Source organism: Protopterus annectens, chromosome 5.part1 (genome assembly GCF_019279795.1).
Source record: "Protopterus annectens isolate FY-2018-M chromosome 5.part1, PAN1.0, whole genome shotgun sequence".
In the NCBI taxonomy this organism is placed as follows: Eukaryota; Metazoa; Chordata; order Ceratodontiformes; family Protopteridae; genus Protopterus; species Protopterus annectens.
The window spans coordinates 453415729-453428000 of NC_056736.1; the positions used below are offsets into that span (position 1 = coordinate 453415729).

Sequence of the window (12272 nt, forward strand, 5' to 3'; positions counted from 1 at the left end):
TTGGACCATTTCTAGCTCTTTTGTAGTTCACTGTTTAAAATCCGCCTCTGGGTGTTTTTTCTGGCTATACTGCTCAGACAAGCTCCTCGTGGTTCTGCAGAGTGGTCCTAGCAGCAGGGAACTCAGAAAAGCGACTACTTTCTGGATTTAAGTATCTTTGCTTTTTTTCACTTGGAATAGCTTCTGTAGCTTACCTGAACTAGCTTGAACTATTTTTTTAACTGTTTGCTGCATTATTTTTAAATCTGCACTTAAAGTTACATTTTAGTCGAATTTGATCGAAAGTTTGTTTGTTTGTTTGTTTGTTTAATTTAACTGTGGAGGCTGCCCACTAAAGTGTGCTAGCCTGTGTAACTAATTTATCACTGTTCCTGCATTTTCTGTGTGTTTCTTCCAAAAAAAAAAAATAATCCTTGTTTTCCCGCCTCTCCTCGACTAGTTTAGACCAGTTTACAAGCATTGCTGTATTCTGGGCTGTGGTGTAGTTCCTGTGTTGTCCATTACCTTACTTGGATAGAAGGAAGTTTCTTTGCTCACCAGTGGGAGTGGGGAGCCTTGAGCAGCCTACCTGTCCCTGTAGGAAGTGACCTCAGCACAAGAAGCTGTAGTAATTGGTTGTTTTGGACCATTTCTAGCTCTTTTGTAGTTCACTGTTTAAAATCCGCCTCTGGGGGTTTTTTTCTGGCTATACTGCTCAGACAAGCTCCTCGTGGTTCTGCAGAGTGGTCCTAGCAGCAGGGAACTCAGAAAAGTGACTACTTTCTGGATTTAAGTATCTTTGCTTTTTTCACTTGGAATAGCTTCTGTAGCTTACCCTGAACTAGCTTGAACTGTTTTTTAACTGTTTGCTGCATTATTTTAAAATCTGCACTTAAAGTTACATTTTAGTCAAATTTGATCGAAAGTTTGTTTGTTTAATTTAACTGGAGGCTGCCCACTAAAGTGTGCTAGCCTGTGTAACTAATTTATCACTGTTTCTGCATTTTCTGTGTGTTTCTACCAAAAAAACAAAAAATAATCCTTGTTTTCCCGCCTCTCCTCGACTAGTTTAGACCAGTTTACAGGCATTGCTGTATTCTGGGCTGTGGTGTAGTTCCTGTGTTGTCCATTACCTTACTTGGATAGAAGGAAGTTTCTTTGCTCACCAGTGGGAGTGGGGAGCCTTGAGCAGCCTACCTGTCCCTGTAGGAAGTGACCTCAGCACAAGAAGCTGTAGTAATTGGTTGTTTTGGACCATTTCTAGCTCTTTTGTAGTTCACTGTTTAAAATCCGCCTCTGGGTGTTTTTTTCTGGCTATACTGCTCAGACAAGCTCCTCGTGGTTCTGCAGAGTGGTCCTAGCAGCAGGGAACTCAGAAAAGCGACTACTTTCTGGATTTAAGTATCTTTGCTTTTTTTCACTTGGAATAGCTTCTGTAGCTTACCCTGAACTAGCTTGAACTGTTTTTTTAACTGTTTGCTGCATTATTTTAAAATCTGCACTTAAAGTTACATTTTAGTCTAATTTGATCGAAAGTTTGTTTGTTTGTTTGTTTAATTTAACTGTGGAGGCTGCCCACTAAAGTGTGCTAGCCTGTGTAACTAATTTATCACTGTTTCTGCATTTTCTGTGTGTTTCTACCAAAAAACAAAAAAATAATCCTTGTTTTCCCGCCTATCTCGACTAGTTTAGACCAGTTTACAGGCATTGCTGTATTCTGGGCTGTGGTGTAGTTCCTGTGTTGTCCATTACCTTACTTGGATAGAAGGAAGTTTCTTTGCTCACCAGTGGGAGTGGGGAGCCTTGAGCAGCCTACCTGTCCCTGTAGGAAGTGACCTCAGCACAAGAAGCTGTAGTAATTGGTTGTTTTGGACCATTTCTAGCTCTTTTGTAGTTCACTGTTTAAAATCCGCCTCTGGGCGTTTTTTTCTGGCTATACTGCTCAGACAAGCTCCTCGTGGTTCTGCAGAGTGGTCCTAGCAGCAGGGAACTCAGAAAAGTGACTACTTTCTGGATTTAAGTATCTTTGCTTTTTTTCACTTGGAATAGCTTCTGTAGCTTACCCTGAACTAGCTTGAACTGTTTTTAACTGTTTGCTGCATTATTTTAAAATCTGCACTTAAAGTTACATTTTAGTCTAATTTGATCGAAAGTTTGTTTGTTTGTTTAATTTAACTGTGGAGGCTGCCCACTAAAGTGTGCTAGCCTGTGTAACTAATTTATCACTGTTTCTGCATTTTCTGTGTGTTTCTACCAAAAAAAAAACAAATAATAATCCTTGTTTTCCCGCCTCTCCTCGACTAGTTTAGACCAGTTTACAGGCATTGCTGTATTCTGGGCTGTGGTGTAGTTCCTGTGTTGTCCATTACCTTACTTGGATAGAAGGAAGTTTCTTTGCTCACCAGTGGGAGTGGGGAGCCTTGAGCAGCCTACCTGTCCCTGTAGGAAGTGACCTCAGCACAAGAAGCTGTAGTAATTGGTTGTTTTGGACCATTTCTAGCTCTTTTGTAGTTCACTGTTTAAAATCCGCCTCTGGGCGTTTTTTTTTCTGGCTATACTGCTCAGACAAGCTCCTCGTGGTTCTGCAGAGTGGTCCTAGCAGCAGGGAACTCAGAAAAGTGACTACTTTCTGGATTTAAGTATCTTTGCTTTTTTCACTTGGAATAGCTTCTGTAGCTTACCCTGAACTAGCTTGAACTGTTTTTTAACTGTTTGCTGCATTATTTTAAAATCTGCACTTAATGTTACATTTTAGTCGAATTTGATCGAAAGTTTGTTTGTTTGTTTGTTTAATTTAACTGTGGAGGCTGCCCACTAAAGTGTGCTAGCCTGTGTAACTAATTTATCACTGTTTCTGCATTTTCTGTGTGTTTCTACCAAAAAAACAAAAAAATAATCATTGTTTTCCCGCCTCTCCTCGACTAGTTTAGACCAGTTTACAAGCATTGCTGTATTCTGGGCTGTGGTGTAGTTCCTGTGTTGTCCATTACCTTACTTGGATAGAAGGAAGTTTCTTTGCTCACCAGTGGGAGTGGGGAGCCTTGAGCAGCCTACCTGTCCCTGTAGGAAGTGACCTCAGCACAAGAAGCTGTAGTAATTGGTTGTTTTGGACCATTTCTAGCTCTTTGTAGTTCACTGTTTAAAATCCGCCTCTGGGCGTTTTTTTCTGGCTATACTGCTCAGACAAGCTCCTCGTGGTTCTGCAGAGTGGTCCTAGCAGCAGGGAACTCAGAAAGCGACTACTTTCTGGATTTAAGTATCTTTGCTTTTTTTCACTTGGAATAGCTTCTGTAGCTTACCCTGAACTAGCTTGAACTGTTTTTTAACTGTTTGCTGCATTATTTTAAAATCTGCACTTAAAGTTATATTTTAGTCAAATTTGATCGAAAGTTTGTTTGTTTGTTTGTTTGTTTAATTTAACTGTGGAGGCTGCCCACTAAAGTGTGCTAGCCTGTGTAACTAATTTATCACTGTTTCTGCATTTTCTGTGTGTTTCTACCAAAAAAACAAAAAATAATCCTTGTTTTCCCGCCTCTCCTCGACTAGTTTAGACCAGTTTACAGGCATTGCTGTATTCTGGGCTGTGGTGTAGTTCCTGTGTTGTCCATTACCTTACTTGGATAGAAGGAAGTTTCTTTGCTCACCAGTGGGAGTGGGGAGCCTTGAGCAGCCTACCTGTCCCTGTAGGAAGTGACCTCAGCACAAGAAGCTGTAGTAATTGGTTGTTTTGGACCATTTCTAGCTCTTTTGTAGTTCACTGTTTAAAATCCGCCTCTGGGCGTTTTTTTTCTGGCTATACTGCTCAGACAAGCTCCTCGTGGTTCTGCAGAGTGGTCCTAGCAGCAGGGAACTCAGAAAAGTGACTACTTTCTGGATTTAAGTATCTTTGCTTTTTTTCACTTGGAATAGCTTCTGTAGCTTACCCTGAACTAGCTTGAACTGTTTTTTAACTGTTTGCTGCATTATTTTAAAATCTGCACTTAAAGTTACATTTTAGTCTAATTTGATCGAAAGTTTGTTTGTTTGTTTGTTTAATTTAACTGTGGAGGCTGCCCACTAAAGTGTGCTAGCCTGTGTAACTAATTTATCACTGTTTCTGCATTTTCTGTGTGTTTCTACCAAAAAACAAAAATAATCCTTGTTTTCCTGCCTCTCCTCGACTAGTTTAGACCAGTTTACAGGCATTGCTGTATTCTGGGCTGTGGTGTAGTTCCTGTGTTGTCCATTACCTTACTTGGATAGAAGGAAGTTTCTTTGCTCACCAGTGGGAGTGGGGAGCCTTGAGCAGCCTACCTGTCCCTGTAGGAAGTGACCTCAGCACAAGAAGCTGTAGTAATTGGTTGTTTTGGACCATTTCTAGCTCTTTTGTAGTTCACTGTTTAAAATCTGCCTCTGGGCTTTTTTTCTAGCTATACTGCTCAGACAAGCTCCTCGTGGTTCTGCAGAGTGGTCCTAGCAGCAGGGAACTCAGAAAAGCGAGTACTTTCTGGATTTAAGTATCTTTGCTTTTTTTTCACTTGGAATAGCTTCTGTAGCTTACCCTGAACTAGCTTGAACTGTTTTTTAACTGTTTGCTGCATTATTTTAAAATCTGCACTTAAAGTTACATTTTAGTGGAATTTGATCGAAAGTTTGTTTGTTTGTTTAATTTAACTGTGGAGGCTGCCCACTAAAGTGTGCTAGCCTGTGTAACTAATTTATCACTGTTTCTGCATTTTCTGTGTGTTTCTACCAAAAAACAAAAAAAAATCCTTGTTTTCCCGCCTCTCCTCGACTAGTTTAGACCAGTTTACAGGCATTGCTGTATTCTGGGCTGTGGTGTAGTTCCTGTGTTGTCCATTACCTTACTTGGATAGAAGGAAGTTTCTTTGCTCACCAGTGGGAGTGGGGAGCCTTGAGCAGCCTACCTGTCCCTGTAGGAAGTGACCTCAGCACAAGAAGCTGTAGTAATTGGTTGTTTTGGACCATTTCTAGCTCTTTTGTAGTTCACTGTTTAAAATCCGCCTCTGGGCGTTTTTTTCTGGCTATACTGCTTAGACAAGCTCCGTGTGGTTCTGCAGAGTGGTCCTAGCAGCAGGGAACTCAGAAAAGTGAGTACTTTCTGGATTTAAGTATCTTTGCTTTTTTCACTTGGAATAGCTTCTGTAGCTTACCCTGAACTAGCTTGAACTGTTTTTTAACTGTTTGCTGCATTATTTTAAAATCTGCACTTAAAGTTACATTTTAGTCGAATTTGATCGAAAGTTTGTTTGTTTGTTTGTTTAATTTAACTGTGGAGGCTGCCCACTAAAGTGTGCTAGCCTGTGTAACTAATTTATCACTGTTTCTGCATTTTCTGTGTGTTTCTACCAAAAACAAAAAATAATCATTGTTTTCCGCCTCTCCTCGACTAGTTTAGACCAGTTTACAAGCATTGCTGTATTCTGGGCTGTGGTGTAGTTCCTGTGTTGTCCATTACCTTACTTGGATAGAAGGAAGTTTCTTTGCTCACCAGTGGGAGTGGGGAGCCTTGAGCAGCCTACCTGTCCCTGTAGGAAGTGACCTCAGCACAAGAAGCTGTAGTAATTGGTTGTTTTGGACCATTTCTAGCTCTTTTGTAGTTCACTGTTTAAAATCCGCCTCTGGGTGTTTTTTTTCTGGCTATACTGCTCAGACAAGCTCCTTGTGGTTCTGCAGAGTGGTCCTAGCAGCAGGGAATTCAAAAAAGCGACTACTTTCTGGATTTAAGTATCTTTGCTTTTTTTTCACTTGGAATAGCTTCCGTAGCTTACCCTGAACTAGCTTGAACTGTTTTTTAACTGTTTGCTGCATTATTTTAAAATCTGCACTTAAAGTTATATTTTAGTCAAATTTGATCGAAAGTTTGTTTGTTTGTTTGTTTAATTTAACTGTGGAGGCTGCCCACTAAAGTGTGCTAGCCTGTGTAACTAATTTATCACTGTTTCTGCATTTTCTGTGTGTTTCTACCTAAAAAACAAAAAAAAATCCTTGTTTTCCCGCCTTTCCTCGACTAGTTTAGACCAGTTTACAGGCATTGCTGTATTCTGGGCTGTGGTGTAGTTCCTGTGTTGTCCATCACCTTACTTGGATAGAAGGAAGTTTCTTTGCTCACCAGTGGGAGTGGGGAGCCTTGAGCAGCCTACCTGTCCCTGTAGGAAGTGACCTCAGCACAAGAAGCTGTAGTAATTGGTTGTTTTGGACCATTTCTAGCTCTTTTGTAGTTCACTGTTTAAAATCCGCCTCTGGGCGTTTTTTTTCTGGCTATACTGCTTAGACAAGCTCCGTGTGGTTCTGCAGAGTGGTCCTAGCAGCAGGGAACTCAGAAAAGTGAGTACTTTCTGGATTTAAGTATCTTTGCTTTTTTTTCACTTGGAATAGCTTCTGTAGCTTACCCTGAACTAGCTTGAACTGTTTTTTAACTGTTTGCTGCATTATTTTAAAATCTGCACTTAATGTTACATTTTAGTCGAATTTGATCGAAAGTTTGTTTGTTTGTTTGTTTAATTTAACTGTGGAGGCTGCCCACTAAAGTGTGCTAGCCTGTGTAACTAATGTATCACTGTTTCTGCATTTTCTGTGTGTTTCTACCAAAAAAACAAAAAAAACAAAAAAATAATCCTTGTTTTCCCACCTCTCCTCGACTAGTTTAGACCAGTTTACAGGCATTGCTGTATTCTGGGCTGTGGTGTAGTTCCTGTGTTGTCCATTACCTTACTTGGATAGAAGGAAGTTTCTTTGCTCACCAGTGGGAGTGGGGAGCCTTGAGCAGCCTACCTGTCCCTGTAGGAAGTGACCTCAGCAAAAGAAGCTGTAGCAATTGGTTGTTTTGGACCATTTCTAGCTCTTTTGTAGTTCACTGTTTAAAATCCGCATTTGCACGGCTTTGCGCAGTTGTCTTGCATAGCGCCGGTTAAACAAGGTTAAGCTTTTTCTGGCTCCACCAAGTCTGCTCTTCAAATTTTCCCTTAAGGAAGCTCTACTCTTAGTATAACCAGACTACTCACTATATTAGAAGCCTAGCACTTGTTCTCAATACTTCTCTACCAAGTAAGCACTCTCGTACTAAGTAAAGCACTACATCTACTTACCACCCCTGTGAATATCCACTTCCCTTAAAGGTACAGCACTCCCTTATACTGTTCTAGCATGTCGAGTGGTAGATTACTGGCGTCGTCTCCAATTCAGCTGGTCAATCTGGGTATCTTGAGACAATGCTACAATTGTCTCATGTACAGAGACAACCCTCTCCTCCTCCCAACAAACACAAATACATGTGAGAGATGCAACTATATAGCCAAACTGGAGGCTGAACTCTCTCAACTCAGGGCTGGCATGACCAGACAGGAGGAGATGGCAACCACACACACAACAATCCCAGTCCCACATAGACCTACCACAACTGCAAACCAAACACATAAAAACATAAAGACATACTCGGAGGCTCTAATAAAAAACTTACCAAAACAACAGAGGCTCCCAAAGCAGACATCCAAAAATCCACCACCTCAAAACAAAACACATGCAACACATACTTCAATAAATCAGTGTGTCAACCAATCACAGCCCTTAAGGCCAAACACCTTGCCTGATACACTAGTAATAGGTGACTCTATAGTCAGACACACTGATGTTCCGCTGACCAGGCTGAACAAGGAGAAGGTGACTGTGAGCTGTCTATCGGGAGCTAGGATCTGCCACATAGCACACGCACTCAAGTCACCCAAAGCAAGTACAAATATGACTCCGTCATTATCCATGCTGGTGTGAATGACCTGAGACGTACCTCCCTGGACTACATGAAAAGAGACATAGAGGAGCTCTCCGATTATGTAGCCCAGGCTGGTATGACCCTGACCCTGAGCAGCATCTTGCCCTCACCAAGAATGATACCACAATACAAAGACAAGATGATCAGCTTTAACAATTGGCTCAAGTACTGGTGTCATTCTAAGGGGATCCAACGTCTGTCTGCCTGGGATGACATGTTGGACAAGCCACGCTGCTTCTCAAGGGATGGCTTACACCTGTCACCACTGGGCTTCCGGATATTGGCTAAGGCTCTTGCCACCCCCATAGTGCCTTTTTTAGGCAAGGCTCAAAAGACAAACCCACCTCCTTAGAAAACAAAAATGGAAAAAACCTAAGGGTAATGCTGCTCAATGCCAGAAGTCTAAATCTCAAGATGCAGGCACTTGATGCACGCCTCAGCATGGAGAACATCGACGTCTGTGCAGTAACTGAAACCTGGTTCAAGGCTCCTGAGAGCACCCCAGCGCTACCAGGCTATACCTCGTATCATGCTTTTCGGCACCCAAACCCGGGCCGAACCACAAAGGGAGGGGGAGTGTCCATATTCATCAAGGACACCCACGCCTCCAGGTTAGTAGCAACAAATGAAGCATCAGAGACCATACAGGTGCAACTAACCATAGGCAAAACTGCTATACAACTGGTAGCATGTTACAGACCACCCTCCCAATCCCAAGAACCCCACTCAGCCTTCCTGAAGACATTGGAGGATATGAATGTATCACAAAATACCATAATACTGGGAGACTTCAACTACCCAAACATAGATTGGGTACATTATTCTAGCCTTAATACCCTAGCCCAAAGGTTCCTGGAATTCATAAATTCAAATGCACTGGAACAACTAGTCACCTGTCCCACTAGGGGAGATAATATGCTAGACCTGATCATCACAAACATGGGGACAAAATGCTCCACACCGGAAGTATACCCCTCACTAGTGAGATCTGACCACAAACCAATCACCCTGGATATACATATCCCACCTCCACCTCCAGCACAAAAGACCACAGTGAAAAACTTCTTAAAAGCAGACTTCACTCTTCTTAAGACTGAGATGGTATCCTTTAAGCCCACTGTGCCAGTGGATACCACATCCCACAATGCCGAATCCTTCACAAATGCTTTCTATGGACATCTCCAAGAATGCATGGATCATGCAATCCCAAACAAATCCAAGTCCCTCTCCACCAAAGGTAAGCGTCCTGTCTGGTGGACCTCAGCCATAAACAAATTGTATAACAAAAGAAGGAAGCTACTGCACGTCAGAGCAAAATCCCATGAAGGGAAGACATCTCTGATCAACATTAGCAGAAAACTACGTTCTCTCATAAAACATCCAAGGCCAACTTTGAGAGAAAAATCGCTAAGGACACTAAAGATAACCACAAAGCCTTCTTCAGCTATGTTAGAAACCTGGGCGGAAACCCTCAGATATGCTCAGAGTTGGTTCACAACAACAAAAAATACACTGAACCCACAGATATTGCCAACATTCTGGCTGACAGGTTCAGTGCAAATTTCTCCCTCCTTCACCCCCAAAAGAAGAAATACTTATCCCAGCTGAATGTAATCTCCTGTCATCTCAGATGTCCAAGTGAGAACTGCCCTAAACAAAGCAAAAAACACAGCATCAATGGGACCTGACGGTATCCCGGGTTGCGTGTTATGTGAACTCCAAGAGGAGCTAAACCCACACATAAAAATGCTATTTAACCTTAGCCTTACTGGGATATGTACCTAAACACTGGCGACAGCAACAGTGGTCCCACTCCACAAGGTGAGTGCCTCTACAGACCCTGGAAACTACCACCCCATAAGCTTAACCAGCCTGGTCTGCAAAGCTATGGAAAGAATCATTATGGAACTCATAAACAAAGACATAGGGGACCTACAGACACTTGACCCCACCCAGTTCGGCTTTGTAAAGGGCAGATCCTGACTTTTAAACCTGGTTGACTTTTTCGAAACAGTCACTAGAGCCATTGATGAGGGCAAAGCAGTCCATACAGCATACCTGGACTTGGCTAAGGCCTTCGACACAATACCCCACTCAGGCATCATAGATAAGCTCAACAGCTTAAAAGTAAACCCTTATGTCACTAGATGGGTTGCAAACTGGCTAAAGGACAGAACCCATAAAGTTAAAATCACTGGAGCAATGTCAGACTCAAAGCCACTCACAAGTGGTGTCCCACAGGGATCTGTCCTGGGACCCCTCTTGTTCGGCATTTATTTCTCAGATATTAACGCAAACATGGGAGGGCTGTGGCTGACAAAGTTTGCAGATGACTGCAAACTAGGCGCCATAGTCGATACACCAGCAGACACACACATCCGACAAAAAGGCCTCACAGAAACGGACAACTGGTGCCGGAGTCACGACCTTAAACTACATGCCAAAAAATGTATAGTCATCCCCTTTTGGAAAAACAAAGTACCCACAAATTATCACATAGACAGCAACCCACTGAGTATGGAAAAAGTAATCAGAGCCCTAGGGACCCAAGTCGACAGCGACCTCTCATTTGACACCCACGTTGCCAAAGTGGTTAGAAAAACATTCTACCTTGCACACCTCATCATGAAGGGATTCACATCCAGATCCAAGGATGTCATTGTACCCCTATATTCCTCCCTCATCAGACCCATGATTGAGTACAATGCCTCATTTGGTATGTACCTCACCCGGCATTTGCAACAGCTGGAGAGACCACAAAAGTACCTCACCAAGAGGATCAAGGGTCTCCAACATATGTCTTATTCTGCCAGACTAAAGAAACTTCAGCTCTGTTCAGTAGCATACTGCCTGCTCAGAGGTGATCTCTGCCTGACGTACAAGGCCATGTCCAATCAGGATCTGATGGACATGCTCCACCTCAAAAAATCCAAATCCATCAGGACCACGAGAGCTAAAGACTTAAACCTAGGACATGCTGGAGGGATAGATTCATAACCCAGAGGCTTCCCATGCTTTGGAACAAGATCCCAGTTCATATTAGGCAGAGCCCCTCACTGACTCTCTTCAAGAGAAATCTTGATGAGTGGATGGGAGATCGTAAGATTACCCCAGGGGTCACATCTGTGTCACTGCTAGACAGGGGCACAGTAAACTAATTCTATTATATAAGGGGACCTTCATTGTGTCACTACTAGACAAAGGCACAGTATTCTAAATTTATTCTGTACATTTTTTGTACCATTTCATGGGGTGGCATAAGCCACATCACTATGGCTAGGCTTACAAATGCCCCAGGGCAGATAGCCTAGTACTATACTATGAAACTATGAAACTATGAAGAGGTTTTAAAGAAAGTGGAAGACAAAGCTAAATCTATGCAAACTGTAAAAGATTTCTTGCAACTGCAGCCACCCAGGTTCAGTAGACACTGGCCAACTAAAATTTGGTCCTTTCCTGTGTCCAACAGAGCCACTCAAGGCAAATCCAGGTGCTCAAAAGGCTCAAGATGCCAATCACAGGGTTCTTACAGGTCAAAGCAACGGGGTGCCCCCCTTGTCTGTTTATTATCATAGAACCTGCTTTCAATAAGATGATGGAGGCTGACCTATACAGGTTCTATGATAGTAAATGAACATACAATGTGAATAATAAGGTGAAATATAATTTGTGTTATAAGGAACAACTTGCCTTAAAAAGTTTACAAACTGATGCTTCTATTATGATTAGGCTTGCAGACAAGGGGGGTCCAATTGTACTAATGGACAAGTGCGATTATGTTAAGAGCATGAATACATTGTTAAATGACAATCATTTTTATTGTCGAGTTGATTTAGACAAGATACATCTTTTACATGGGAGAATTTTATTTATGTTAGATGACCTTCTTAAGAGTGGAATAATAGATATATGTTTATATAGATTCCTGAAAGTTGAATTCCCATTATTACCCTCCATACAAGGGTTGCCCAAAATCCATAAGGATGGTCGAAATCCCCCAATGAGGCCTATTGTTGCTGAGAGGGGATGGGTCACTGAGCCCTTCTCCCTATATGTAGACAAGTGGCTACGACCCATTCTAGATAATAGCTATATTCTAAGAGATACGAAGCAATTTTTGGTTGACCTATATCAGTACAGTAATTCGATGTCATTGGAACTTTAGTTTTATTTTGTCACTCTGGACGTGCAGTCTCTTTTCACCATTATAGCAAATGTTATAGGTGTTTAGTCTATACAGAAATGTTTACATGGGCATAGTGAATATAGTAATGAATTAATAGATCTAATATGTCTGTTCCTTGAAATAATACTAGAGAATAATGCTTTCACATTCGATAACCACATTTATCTACAGCATGATGGCGTAGCTATGAGCACCTCGTGTGCCAATAGCTATGCCAACATGTTTATGGCTTTATGGGAAGAAGAGATATTGTTCAAGATGGATTTATACTCAAGGTATGTCACCTTTTACCGATATTGTGTCAATGATCTTTTCTTGGTATGGGCAGGAACTCCCAGG

At 41.9% G+C, this 12272-nt stretch overlaps 1 protein-coding gene across 1 annotated transcript in view; it reads left to right on the plus strand.

Moving 5' to 3' along the window:
* Positions 1-12272, plus strand: part of RCSD1 (RCSD domain containing 1) — a 1115611-nt gene that overhangs the window by 287448 nt on the left and 815891 nt on the right. The window lies entirely within an intron of this gene.